General features: G+C 36.1%; 4 non-coding genes across 4 annotated transcripts; all 4 read right to left on the reverse strand.

The window, feature by feature from the left end:
* Positions 1-222: 222 nt before the first annotated feature.
* On the reverse strand, positions 223-294 carry Trnap-agg (transfer RNA proline (anticodon AGG)). Its single transcript has one exon. It is a non-coding gene; the product is annotated as a tRNA-Pro (tRNA).
* A 948-nt stretch (positions 295-1,242) lies between these two features.
* Trnap-agg (transfer RNA proline (anticodon AGG)) lies at positions 1,243-1,314 on the reverse strand. The gene has a single exon. It is a non-coding gene; the product is annotated as a tRNA-Pro (tRNA).
* Positions 1,315-12,647: 11,333 nt separating this feature from the next.
* Trnap-agg (transfer RNA proline (anticodon AGG)) lies at positions 12,648-12,719 on the reverse strand. The gene has a single exon. It is a non-coding gene; the product is annotated as a tRNA-Pro (tRNA).
* A 607-nt stretch (positions 12,720-13,326) lies between these two features.
* On the reverse strand, positions 13,327-13,398 carry Trnap-agg (transfer RNA proline (anticodon AGG)). The gene has a single exon. It is a non-coding gene; the product is annotated as a tRNA-Pro (tRNA).
* Positions 13,399-13,426: the final 28 nt, after the last annotated feature.

A 13,426-nucleotide genomic window follows, 5' to 3' on the forward strand; every position in this document is an offset into this window, starting at 1 on the left:
ACTGAATAATTGTAGGAAAGAGGTTACGAATAGCTTCCTCGTTGGCAACGCATATAGACAAATCGGAGTGTGAAGTTGATTTGTAAAATTGTAAAGTAACATTTTCGAAACGAATCCATAAAACAACTCTGTCAAGAATTTATTTCGAGAATCGTCATTCCAGAGATAGTAAATGCTTCACCGGAGCTTATGACACTTACCAATTATGTGTGATTTGTAGTTGGGCCTGTCCGGGAGTTGAACCCGGGATCTCTCGCACCCTAAGCGAGAATAATGCCACTAGACCAACAGGCCATAGGAATCGTCTAGAATATTTATGGAACAACTTGTTCATGGTCTTATGTGAAATATCCATCACACAGAACACAAAAAATGTTGTTTTTTCGACAAAACATTCATAACATAAATGTTGGATATTATTTCTTGAATTGTCAAGTCAACCACACAATCCTAGCCACGAAAAAGCTCAACCATAATATCTTTCAGCAATTGTCAGTTGATTGGTTACTACCCGTTACAGTAGAATATAGTCTTATGCACAAATTTGCGATAAGCAATTGGGCCTGTGCGGGAGTTTAACCTGCGACATCTCGCACCAGAAGCGAGAATCATGCTAATAGACCAACAAGCCAGGATATCATTGAAACCTCCGATTGTGTCATTATATGCGGAGAGAATTACTGAATATTTGTAGGAAAGGGGTTTCAAATAGCTTCCTCGTGGGCAATTCATATAAACAAATTGGTGTGTAAAGTTGATTTGTAAAGTTGTAAAGTAGCATTTTTGAAACAAATCCGTAAAACAACTCTGTCAAGAAGTCATTTTGAGAATCGTCATTCCAGAGATAGTATATGCTTCACCGAAGCTTATGACACTTACCAATTATGTGTGATTTGTAGGTGGGCCTGCGCGGGAGTTTAACCTGCGGCATCTCGCACCAGAAGCGAGAATCATGCTAATAGACCAACAAGCCAGGATATCATTGAAACCTCCGATTGGGTCATTATATGCAGAGAGAATTACTGAATATTTGTAGAAAAGAGGTTACGAATACCTTCCTCGTGGGCAATGCATATAGACAAATCGGAGTGTAAAGTTGATTTGTAAAATTGTAAAGTAACATTTTCAAAACGAATCCATAAAACAACTCTGTCAAGAATTCATTTCAAGAATCATCATTCCAGAGATAGTAAATGCTTCACCGAAGCTTATGACACTTTTCAATTATGTATGATTTTTATTTGGGCTGTCCGGGAGTTGAACCCGGGACCTCTCGCACCCTAAACGAGAATCATGCCACTAGACCAACAGGCCATAGGCATCGTCTAAAATATTTAGGCAACAACTTGTTCATGGTCTTACCTGAAATATCCATCACACAGAACACAAAGAATATTGTTTATATTCAAAACATTCATAACATGAATGTTGGATATTATTTCTTGAATTGTCAAGACAACTATACAATCCAAGCCTCGAAAAAGCTCAACCATAATATCTTTCAGCAATTGTCAGTTGATTGGTTACTACCCGTTACAGTAGAATATAGTCTTATGCACAAATTTGCGATAAGCAATTGGGCCTGTGCGGGAGTTTAACCTGCGACATCTCGCACCAGAAGCGAGAATCATACTAAGAGACCAACAGGCCAGGATATCATTGAAACCTCCGATTGTGTCATTATATGCAAAGAGGATTACTGAATATTTGTAGGAAAGGGGTTACAAATAGCTTCCTCGTGGACAATGCATATAAACAAATCGGAGTGTAAAGTTGATTTGTAAAATTGTAAAGTAACATTTTTGAAACAAATCCGTAAAACAACTCTGTCAAGAAGTCATTTTGAGAATCTTCATTCCAGAGATAGTATATGCTTCACCGAAGCTTATGACACTTACCAATTATGTGTGATTTGTAGGTGGGCCTGTGCGGGAGTTTAACCTGCGGCATCTCGCACCAGAAGCGAGAATCGTGCTAATAGACCAACAAGCCAGGATATCATTGAAACTTCCGATTGGGTCATTATATGCAGAGAGGATTACTGAATATTTGTAGGAAAGAGGTTACGAATAGCTTCCTCGTGGGCAATGCATATAAACAAATCGGAGTGTAAAGTTGATTTGTAAAATTGTAAAGTAATATTTTTGAAACAAATCCGTAAAACAACTCTGTCAAGAAGTCATTGTGAGAATTGTCATTCCAGAGATAGTAAATGCTTCACCGGAGCTTATGACACTTACCAATTATGTGTGATTTGTAGTTGGGCCTGTCCGGGAGTTGAACCCGCTAACTCTCGCACCCTTAGCGAGAATCATGCCACTAGACCAACAGGCCATGGGAATCGTCTAGAATATTTAGGGAACAACTTGTTCATAGTCTTACGTGAAATATCCACCACACAACACAAAAAATGTTGTTTTTTCTTCAAAACATTCGTAACATGAATGTTGGATATTATTTCTTGAATTGTCAAGTCAACCACACAATCCAAGCTACGAAAAAGCTCAACTATAATATTTTTCAGCAATTGTCAGTTGATTGGTTACTAACCTTTACAGTAGAATATAGTCTTATGCACAAATTTGCGATAAGCAATTGGGCCTGTGCGGGAGTTTAACCTGCGACATCTCGCACCAGAAGCGAGAATCATGCTAATAGACCAACAAGCCAGGATATCATTGAAACTTCCGATTGGGTCATTATATGCAGATAGGATTACTGAATATTTGTAGGAAAGAGGTTACGAATAGCTTCCTCGTGGGCAATCCATATAAACAAATCGGAGTGTAAAGTTGATTTGTAAAATTGTAAAGTAACATTTTTGAAACAAATCCGTAAAACAACTCTGTCAAGAAGTCATTGTGAGAATTGTCATTCCAGAGATAGTAAATGCTTCACCGGAGCTTATGACACTTACCATTTATGTGTGATTTGTAGTTGGGCCTGTCCGGGAGTTGAACCCGGAAACTCTCGCACCCTTAGCGAGAATCATGCCACTAGACCAACAAGCCATGGGAATCGTCTAGAATATTTAGGGAACAACTTGTTCATAGTCTTACGTGAAATATCCACCACACAAAACAAAAATTGTTGTTTTTTCTTCAAAACATTCGTAACATGAATGTTGGATATTATTTCTTGAATTGTCAAGTCAACCACACAATCCAAGCTACGAAAAAGCTCAACTATAATATTTTTCAGCAATTGTCAGTTGATTGGTTACTAACCTTTACAGTAGAATATAGTCTTATGCACAAATTTGCGATAAGAAATTGGGCCTGTGCGGGAGTTTAACCTGCGACATCTCGCACCAGAAGCGAGAATCATGCTAATAGACCAACAAGCCAGGATATCATTGAAACTTCCGATTGGGTCATTATATGCAGATAGGATTACTGAATATTTGTAGGAAAGAGGTTACGAATAGCTTCCTCGTGGGCAATCCATATAAACAAATCGGAGTGTAAAGTTGATTTGTAAAATTGTAAAGTAACATTTTTGAAACAAATCCGTAAAACAACTCTGTCAAGAAGTCATTGTGAGAATTGTCATTCCAGAGATAGTAAATGCTTCACCGGAGCTTATGACACTTACCATTTATGTGTGATTTGTAGTTGGGCCTGTCCGGGAGTTAAACCCGGGAACTCTCGCACCCTTAGCGAGAATCATGCCATTAGACCAACAGGCCATGGGAATCGTCTAGAATATTTAGGGAACAACTTGTTCATAGTCTTACGTGAAATATCCACCACACAACACAAAAAATGTTGTTTTTTCTTCAAAACATTCGTAACATGATTGTTGGATATTATTTCTTGAATTGTCAAGTCAACCACACAATCCAAGCTACGAAAAAGCTCAACTATAATATTTTTCAGCAATTGTCAGTTGATTGGTTACTAACCTTTACAGTAGAATATAGTCTTATGCACAAATTTGCGATAAGCAATTGGGCCTGTGCGGGAGTTTAACCTGCGACATCTCGCACCAGAAGCAAGAATCATGCTAATAGACCAACAAGCCAGGATATCATTGAAACTTCCGATTGGGTCATTATATGCAGAGAGGATTACTGAATATTTGTAGGAAAGAGGTTACGAATAGCTTCCTCGTGGGCAATCCATATAAACAAATCGGAGTGTAAAGTTGATTTGTAAAATTGTAAAGTAACATTTTTGAAACAAATCCGTAAAACAACTCTGTCAAGAAGTCATTGTGAGAATTGTCATTCCAGAGATAGTAAATGCTTCACCGGAGCTTATGACACTTACCATTTATGTGTGATTTGTAGTTGGGCCTGTCCGGGAGTTGAACCCGGGAACTCTCGCACCCTTAGCGAGAATCATGCCACTAGACCAACAAGCCATGGGAATCGTCTAGAATATTTAGGGAACAACTTGTTCATAGTCTTACGTGAAATATCCACCACACAACACAAAAATTGTTGTTTTTTCTTCAAAACATTCATAACATGAATGTTGGATATTATTTCTTGAATTGTCAAGTCAACCACACAATCCAAGCTACGAAAAAGCTCAACTATAATATTTTTCAGCAATTGTCAGTTGATTGATTACTAACCTTTACAGTAGAATATAGTCTTATGCACAAATTTGCGATAAGCAATTGGGCCTGTGCGGGAGTTTAACCTGCGACATCTGGCACCAGAAGCGAGAATCATACTAATAGACCAACAGGCCAGGATATCGTTGAAACCTCCGATTGTGTCATTATATGCAGGGAGGATTAATGAATATTTCTAGGAAAGAAGTTACAAATAGCTTCCTCGTGGGCAATGCATACAGACAAATCGGAGTGTAAAGTTGATTTGTAAAAATGTAAAGTAACATTTTTGAAACGAATCCATAAAGCAACTCTGTCAAGAATTCACTTCGAGAATCGTCATTCCAGAGATAATAAATGCTTCACCGAAGCTTATGACACTTAGGAATTATGTGTGATTTGTGGTTGGGCCAGTCTGGGAGTTGAACCCGGGACCTCTCCCACCCTAAGCGAGAATCATGCCACTAGACCAAGATGCCATAGAAATTGTCTAAAATATTAAAGCAACAACTTGTTCATGGTCTTACGTGAAATATACATCACACAGAAAACAAAAAATGTTGTTTTTTCTTCAAAATATTCATAACATGAATGTTGCATATTATTTTTGAATTGTCAAGTCAACCATACAAAGCCAAGCCACGAACAAGCTCAACCATAATATTTTTCAGCAATTGTCAGTTTAATCGTTATTACCCTTTACAGTAGAATGTAGTCTTATCCACAAATTTGCGATAAGCAATTGGGCCTGTGCGGGTGTTTAACCTGCAACATCTTGCACCAGAAGCAAGAATCATACTAGTAGACCAACAGGCCGGGATATCATTGAAACCTCTGATTGTGTCATTATATGCAGAGAGGATTACTGAATATCTGTAGGAAAGAGGTTACAAATAGCTTCCTCGTGAGCAACGCATATAGACAAAACGGGGTGTAAAGTTGATTTCTGAAATTGTAAAGTAACATTTTCAAATCGAATCCACAAAACAACTATGTCAAGGATTCATTTCGAGAATCGTCATTCCAGAGATAATAAATGCTTCACCGAAGCTTATGACACTTACGAATTATGTGTGATTTGTAGTTGGGCCAGTCCGGGAGTTGAACCCGGGACCTCTCGCACCCTAAGCAAGAATCATGCCACTAGACCAAGAGGCCATAGGAATCGTCTACAATATTTAGGGAACAACTTGTTTAAAGTCTTACGTGAAATATCCATCACACAGAACACAAAAAATGCTGTTTTTTCTTCAAAACATTCCTAACATGAATGTTGGATATTATTTCTTGAATTGTCAAGTCAACCATTTTTTTATTATTATTTATTAATTAATTTATTTATAGTTGACAAATTTACAAGAAAATGTAGCTCTGAGGCTAATTAAAGTCAACTTTAAAAACATTAAAAACAATAAATAACTGAATATAAAAAATCTATAAGGAATACCGTATATACCATTTTTTTTTTAAGTATTTTAAATAATATAAATAATATGTCAAAAATATGTCAAGGCTATGTAGTGGTGGTTCCAGGAACTCAGTCAAACTTCCCAGGCAGGGGTCGAGAGAAAATAATATACAACCAGATAATAAGGCTAGAATATTCTCATATGATACCACCCCACCTAAACCGTCGCACCGCAAGACATGTTTAACTGAGTTCCCGCTCCACAACTGGCAAAGGAAGACAACGGGGAAACTAAAGAAAACCTAATTCAGGTATAAAAGTTTTGCATATTCTGCAAGGACAATGGTTTGGAATCCAGTTTCTTATTTTGTTTCTAAACTCAATTAAATTACCAGCGTTCCGATACTCGTTAGGCAAAGAGTTCCAAAGCTTTAACCCAACATTAGACAGTGTTTCGATCCCATATCTCACTGAAAATATTTTGTTACTCTTAAGTTTGTCCTTCCTCAAATTATACACTGGTTCAGGAAAAATAAAAATTTCATTCAAAATTTCTGGACCTGTTTTTGTTTTAGCTTTATACAGCTCAGTAACAAGGATGCGTAAGTTCGTTTGGTGAATTGTAACGCTCCCATTTTTTGATAAAAGCTCTTCAAATGAGGATTGATAGTCTTGATAGATAATTCTTAGTGCTCTTTCATGTATATGGTTTATCCTATTGTTTAATTTACGACTGTGAAACATCCATACTAATGGACAGTACGAAAAATGACTAGTGACAAAAGCATTAATAATCAGCTTTCGCTGGTCTAATGTCATGAAGGAAGATAACCTTGCAAGCGCACTAACTTTCTGGCCTGCCTTGTTACAGAGCTGATTAACATGTTCCTCGAAAGAAAGTTTGTGGTCTATGGTTATACCAAGCAGTTTCTCAGTTTGAGAATTGTTTAGAAGTTCATCACAAACTTTTAATCGTACATCAGTTTTGTTAGTAAAAAAATGTGATTTTTCTGGGTTGGCTTTCATACCGTTATTTTCAAACCAAGTAAATATTATAATTGCTGCATATTCAATCTTTTCAATAACTTCGTTGATATTCTTTCCTATTGAAAATGGGGTTGTATCATCAGCATAGTTGACAATGTCCATATATGGGACAAAAAGGAAAAGGTCGCATAAAAATATATTGAAAAGCAAAGGACCCAAAATTGATCCTTGCGGTACGCCGTATTTTATTTTTTTCCATGTACTATAATTGTTATTTATACGCACTCGCTGTTTCCTGTCAATTAGGTACGATTTTATAAACAGCAAAGAATTCATATCAAAGCCATATGCATGAAGTTTTGCTAGTAATAGCTCGTGTGGTATGCAGTCAAATGCCTTAGACAAATCAGTTAAAAGCGCTCCAAATGTGCCACCTTTGTCAAGACTGTTTTTCCATTTTTCAATCATACTTATGAGGCATTGTTGTGAACTGTGCCCCTTGCGAAAACCAAATTGAAGTTTCGAAAATAATGGCTCGAAGAAGGTGTATATTTGGTCATACATGCATCTTTCATAGATTTTTGAGATGTTCGATAGGACGCTTACAGGTCTATAGTTCGCCTTTTCAGTGCGCAGTCCTTTTTTGTGTGTAGGAGTAATATCTGCGTTTTTCAAAGATGTTGGAAATTCAGAACTTTTTAACGATTGATTAAAATTTTCAGTAATGAATTGGCTAAAAATATCACTGTTTTCTTTGATGATGTTAGTAGGAATATCATCTTTTTGCTGCGCCTTTTTTGGATCAAGTTTTCGAATGTATTTTTCAACATCTTCAAATGCAGTTTGTTTAAAAGAAAATTTTGTGTTGCTTTTTGCGCTTTTTCTTATCTTTTCTACACTAGGATGAGATTTATATTTATGTATTATCGAATTTATTTGATCTTTGGGTCTGTTTTCATTACTTGAAGGTTGTATATTTGATGACTTTATGCCTAAATTTTCAACAACACTGCCAAAATAATTGTTGAATATTTCAGTAATATCTTTATCATGAGATATTGTAGTCCCATTTTCAACTAAGGTAATATTTTCACTTGTAACTGTCTTGTTAGAGAAACATGGTTTTACTGTTTTCCAGAATAACCTATTGTCAGTTATATTTTTAACATTAAGGTTGTTGAAGAATTTGTATTTACTTTTTCTTATTAGTGAAACACAAAAATTCCTTTGTTTATTGTATGCTAATTTACTCTCTGGAGTTTTATCCTTCCTATGCTTATTTAAAAGTTTTGATCTCTTCATAATTGCCTTGTTTATTTCTTTACTCATAAAAGCTGCCTGATTATGACGTACATACCTTTTCTTTCGAGGAGCATGATTATCTAAGATGCTTAAAACACTGTTTTTGAAATTTTCAAACATTTTAAAATCATCGAGATTTTTGTCATCATTTAGAGCACCCATTATATCATGGCGGAAATTTACATTATTGAAATTCCGATATGCTCTATAATTTATAATTTTTGGTTTTCGTTTAGCAAAGTTGGCTTTTAAAACAGTCATTGTCAATTTATGAAAATCAGACAAGCCTGTTTCAATAGCCCTGGAGTGACAAAAAGATCTTGGGTGGTTTGTTAAGATGAGATCTATGTTTGTAGGGTTATCTATGCTTTTGAAGCATGTAGGCTCTTTTATTAAAGAGTTAAGTTTAAATGTTGTTAAAAATTCATTTACATGTAGATTGCTAATTTCAGCGTTAAAATCACCCAGTATTACATAGTTCTCATATTTGCAGGAAAACGAATCAATGTTTTTACTTATGTGGTTTAAGTTTTGAGCAATATGATTAGTTTTTGGGTTATATAAACACACAACTAACCATTTTTTGCTTCTTAAATTTAGTTCAATATAAAAAATTTCAAGCTCACTACTTTCACATTTGGGTTTTAAAAGTTTTGAGGGAATATCATTTCGTACATAGAGAATCATTCCTCCCCCATTGCCATTTCTGTCGAAACGGTATGCATTATAGCCTTGAATCAAAAACTGATTAGTAGGAAATGATTCATTTAATTTTGTCTCTGAAATTAAAAAGAGATCAAGGTTTCTATTAACTTGATCAATAAGAGGCTCAAACTTATTTCGTAGTGAATTGATATTAACATGCCCAAAAATTAGTCTATTTATGTTTTGTGATCTCAAATTGTCAAGAATCTTTTTTGCATTCTCGTAATTGTTTTTACCCAAGATATTTTCCACACTGCAGTTTACTGGTAGTTCAACATTGTCTTTTGCAGAATATTCCTGACATCAATCTCGAGATTTCATTTTTCTAATAAAATTTACAGCTAATTTCCCTGCCCCCAACCCACTCAAATGTAACCCTTTTTTCCCAAGACATTCAGATGAAATATTGTCATTATCAATAACATTCAGAGACAGTTCTTTTAAATGCCTATTCAAATGGCTTACCGTTACTGCGGCTTTTGCATTATCAGTTCTTTTAATCACGGACGAAAAAATCACTTTACATCTAGGAAGTTTGGTGTTAATAAAAGTCTTCAAACTCAATAGTTTGTCCAAAATCAGTCGCGAGGTTTCATTAATAGTATTGTTGGTTCCAACATGTAGAATTATTTTGTCCGGTTTCTTTTGTAACAGAGGCTTTACATAATGAAACATATCTTCTACCCTCGCTCCAGGAAATGAACGAACTTTAACGGTACGACGTGCTGACATTCTTTGTTCATCAAGTCCGTACAACATAGAATCACCGACAACGAGTGTTGTACCGGGTTTCCATGGAATTACCGATTCATCTTCTTTACTTTCGTCTTCGTTATTTACAACATAACTATTCTCTTTATTTACAACAAAACTATCTTCTAAAACAACATTATTTTTCTCAGTTGTTGTGATACTTTTCACGTTTACGTTTGAATAATAATTACTATGACATTTCTTTCTGTAATTTGCTAATTGCTGTTCACATGTGTGTATAGTTAAATCGACTTGTTCCGTTCCTGTGGGAATACTTCTCTTTAAATTAATTGCCAAATCATTTACAACAACATTAGCAGATTTATCCGATTCCAATGTAGAATTTTTTCCTTGATAATTCAAAATGGTGGACTTTTTCCCGAGAAGTAACAACAAACTGTCAATAACTTTTTGTTTATTGTCAAGCTCTTTACGTAAAAATATTACCATACAATCCAAGCCACGAAAAAGCTCAACCAGAATATTTTTTAGCAATTGTCAGTTGATTAGTTATTACCCTTTACAGTAGAATATAGTCTAATGCACAAATTTGCGATAATCAATTGGGCCTGTGTGGGAGTTTAACCTGCGACATCTCGCACCAGAAGCGAGAATCATACTAATAGACCAACAGGGCATGATATCATTGAAACCTCCAATTGTGTCATGATGTGCAGAGAGGATTACTGAATATTTGTAAGAAAGAGGTTACAAATAGCTTCCTCGTGGGCAATGCATACAGACAAATCAGAGTGTAAAGTTAATTTGTAAAATTGCAAATTAACATTTTTGAAACGAATCCATAAAACAACTCTGTCAAGAATCATCATTCCAGAGATAATAAAAGCTTCACCGAAGCTTATGACACTTACGAATTATGGGTGGTTTGTAGTTGGGCCATTCCGGGAGTTGAACCCGGGACCTCTGGCACCATAATCGAGAATCATGCACTAGACCAACAGGCCATAGGAATCGTCTAAAATATTTAGGGAACAACTTGTTTCAAGTCTTACGTGAAATATCCATCACACAGAACACAAAAAATGCTGTTTTTTCTTCAAAACATTCCTAACATGAATGTTGGATATTATTTCTTGAATTGTCAAGACAACCATACAATCCAAGCCACGAAAAAGCTCAACCAAAATACTTTTCAGCAATTGTCAGTTAATTGGTTATTACCCTTTACAGTAGAATATAGCCTTATGCACAAATTTGCGATAAGCAATTGGGCCTGTGCGGGAGTTTAACCTGGGACATCTCGCACCAGAAGCGAGAATCATACTAATAGACCAACAGGCCAGGATATCATTGAAACCTCCGATTGTGTCATTATATGGAGGGAGGATTACTGAATATTTGTAGGAAAGAGGTTACAAATAGCTTCCTCATGGGCAATGCATACAGACAAATCGGAGTGTAATGTTGATTTGTAAAAATGTAAAGAACATTTTTGAAACGAATCCATAAAGCAACTCTGTCAAGAATTCATTTCGAGAATGGTCATTCCAGCGATAGTAAATGCTTCGACGAATCTTATGACACTTACCAATTATGTGTGGTTTGTAGTTGGGCCTGTCTGGGAGTTGAACCCGGGACCTCTCGCACTCTAAGCGAGAATGATACCACTAGACCAACAGGCCATACGAATCATCTAAAACATTTAGGCAACAACTTGTTCATGGTCTTACGTGAAAGATCCATCACACAGAACACAAAAAATGTTGTTTTTTCTTCAAAACATTCATAACATGAATGTTGGATATTATTTCTTGAATTGTCAAGTCAACCATACAATCCAAGCCACGAAAAAGCTCAACCAAAATATTTTTCAGCAATTGGCAGTTAATTGGTTATTACCCTTTACAGTAGAATATAGCCTTATGCACAAATTTGCGATAAGCAATTGGGCCTGTGCGGGAGTTTAACCTGCGACATCTCGCACCAGAAACGAGAATCATACTTATAGACCAACAGGCCAGGATATCATTGAAACCTCCGATTGTGTCATTATATGGTGGGAGGATTACTGAATATTTGTAAGAAAGAGGTTACAAATAGCTTCCTCGTGGGCAATGTATACAGACAAATCGAAGTGTAATGTTGATTTGTAAAAATGTAAAGTAACATTTTTGAAACGAATCCATAAAGCAACTCTGTCAAGAATTCATTTCGAGAATCGTCGTTCCAGCGATAGTAAATGCTTCACCGAATCTTATGACACTTACCAATTATGTGTGATTTTTAGTTGGGCCTGTCTGGGAGTTGAACCCGGGACCTCTCGCACCCTAAGCGAGAATGATACCACTAGACCAACAGGCCATACGAATCATCTAAAACATTTAGGCAACAACTTGTTCATGGTTTTACGTGAAAGATCCATCACACAGAACACAAAAAATGTTGTTTTTTCTTCAAAACATTCATAACATGAATGTTGGATATTATTTCTTGAATTGTCAAGTCAACCATACAATCCAAGCCACGAAAAAGCTCAACCAAAATATTTTTCAGCAATTGTCAGTTAATTGGTTATTACCCTCTACAGTAGAATATAGCCTTATGCACAAATTTGCGATAAGCAATTGGGCCTGTGCGGGAGTTTAACCTGCGACATCTCGCATCAGAAACGAGAATCATACTTATAGACCAACAGGCCAGGATATCATTGAAACCTCCGATTGTGTCATTATATGGTGGGAGGATTACTGAATATTTGTAAGAAAGAGGTTACAAATAGCTTCCTCGTGGGCAATGTATACAGACAAATCGAAGTGTAATGTTGATTTGTAAAAATGTAAAGTAACATTTTTGAAACGAATCCATAAAGCAACTCTGTCAAGAATTCATTTCGAGAATCGTCGTTCCAGAGATAGTAAATGCTTCACCGAATCTTATGACACTTACCAATTATGTGTGATTTTTAGTTGGGCCTGTCCGGGAGTTGAACCCGGGACCTCTCGCACCCTAAGCGAGAATCATACCACTAGACCAACAGGCCATACGAATCATCTAAAATATTTAGGCAACAACTTGTTCATGGTCTTACGTGAAATATCCATCACACAGAACACAAAAAATGTTGTTTTTTCTTCAAAACATTCATAACATGAATGTTGGATATTATTTCTTGAATTGTCAAGTCAACCATACAATCCAAGCCACGAAAAAGCTCAACCAAAATATTTTTTAGCAATTGTCAGTTAATTGGTTATTACCCTTTACAGTAGAATATAGCCTTATGCACAAATTTGTGATAAGCAATTGGGCCTGTGCGGGAGTTTAACCTGCGACATCTCGCATCAGAAACGAGAATCATACTAATAGACCAACAGGCCAGGATATCATTGAAACCTCCGATTGTGTCATTATATGGTGGGAGGATTACTGAATATTTGTAAGAAAGAGGTTACAAATAGCTTCCTCGTGGGCAATGTATACAGACAAATCGAAGTGTAATGTTGATTTGTAAAAATGTAAAGTAACATTTTTGAAACGAATCCATAAAGCAACTCTGTCAAGAATTCATTTCGAGAATCGTCGTTCCAGAGATAGTAAATGCTTCACCGAATCTTATGACACTTACCAATTATGTGTGATTTTTAGTTGGGCCTGTCCGGGAGTTGAACCCGGGACCTCTCGCACCCTAAGCGAGAATCATACCACTAGACCAACAGTCCATACGAATCATCTAAAATATTTAGGCAA

The sequence above is a fragment of the Hydractinia symbiolongicarpus genome, chromosome 7 (genome assembly GCF_029227915.1).
Source record: "Hydractinia symbiolongicarpus strain clone_291-10 chromosome 7, HSymV2.1, whole genome shotgun sequence".
In the NCBI taxonomy this organism is placed as follows: Eukaryota; Metazoa; Cnidaria; class Hydrozoa; order Anthoathecata; family Hydractiniidae; genus Hydractinia; species Hydractinia symbiolongicarpus.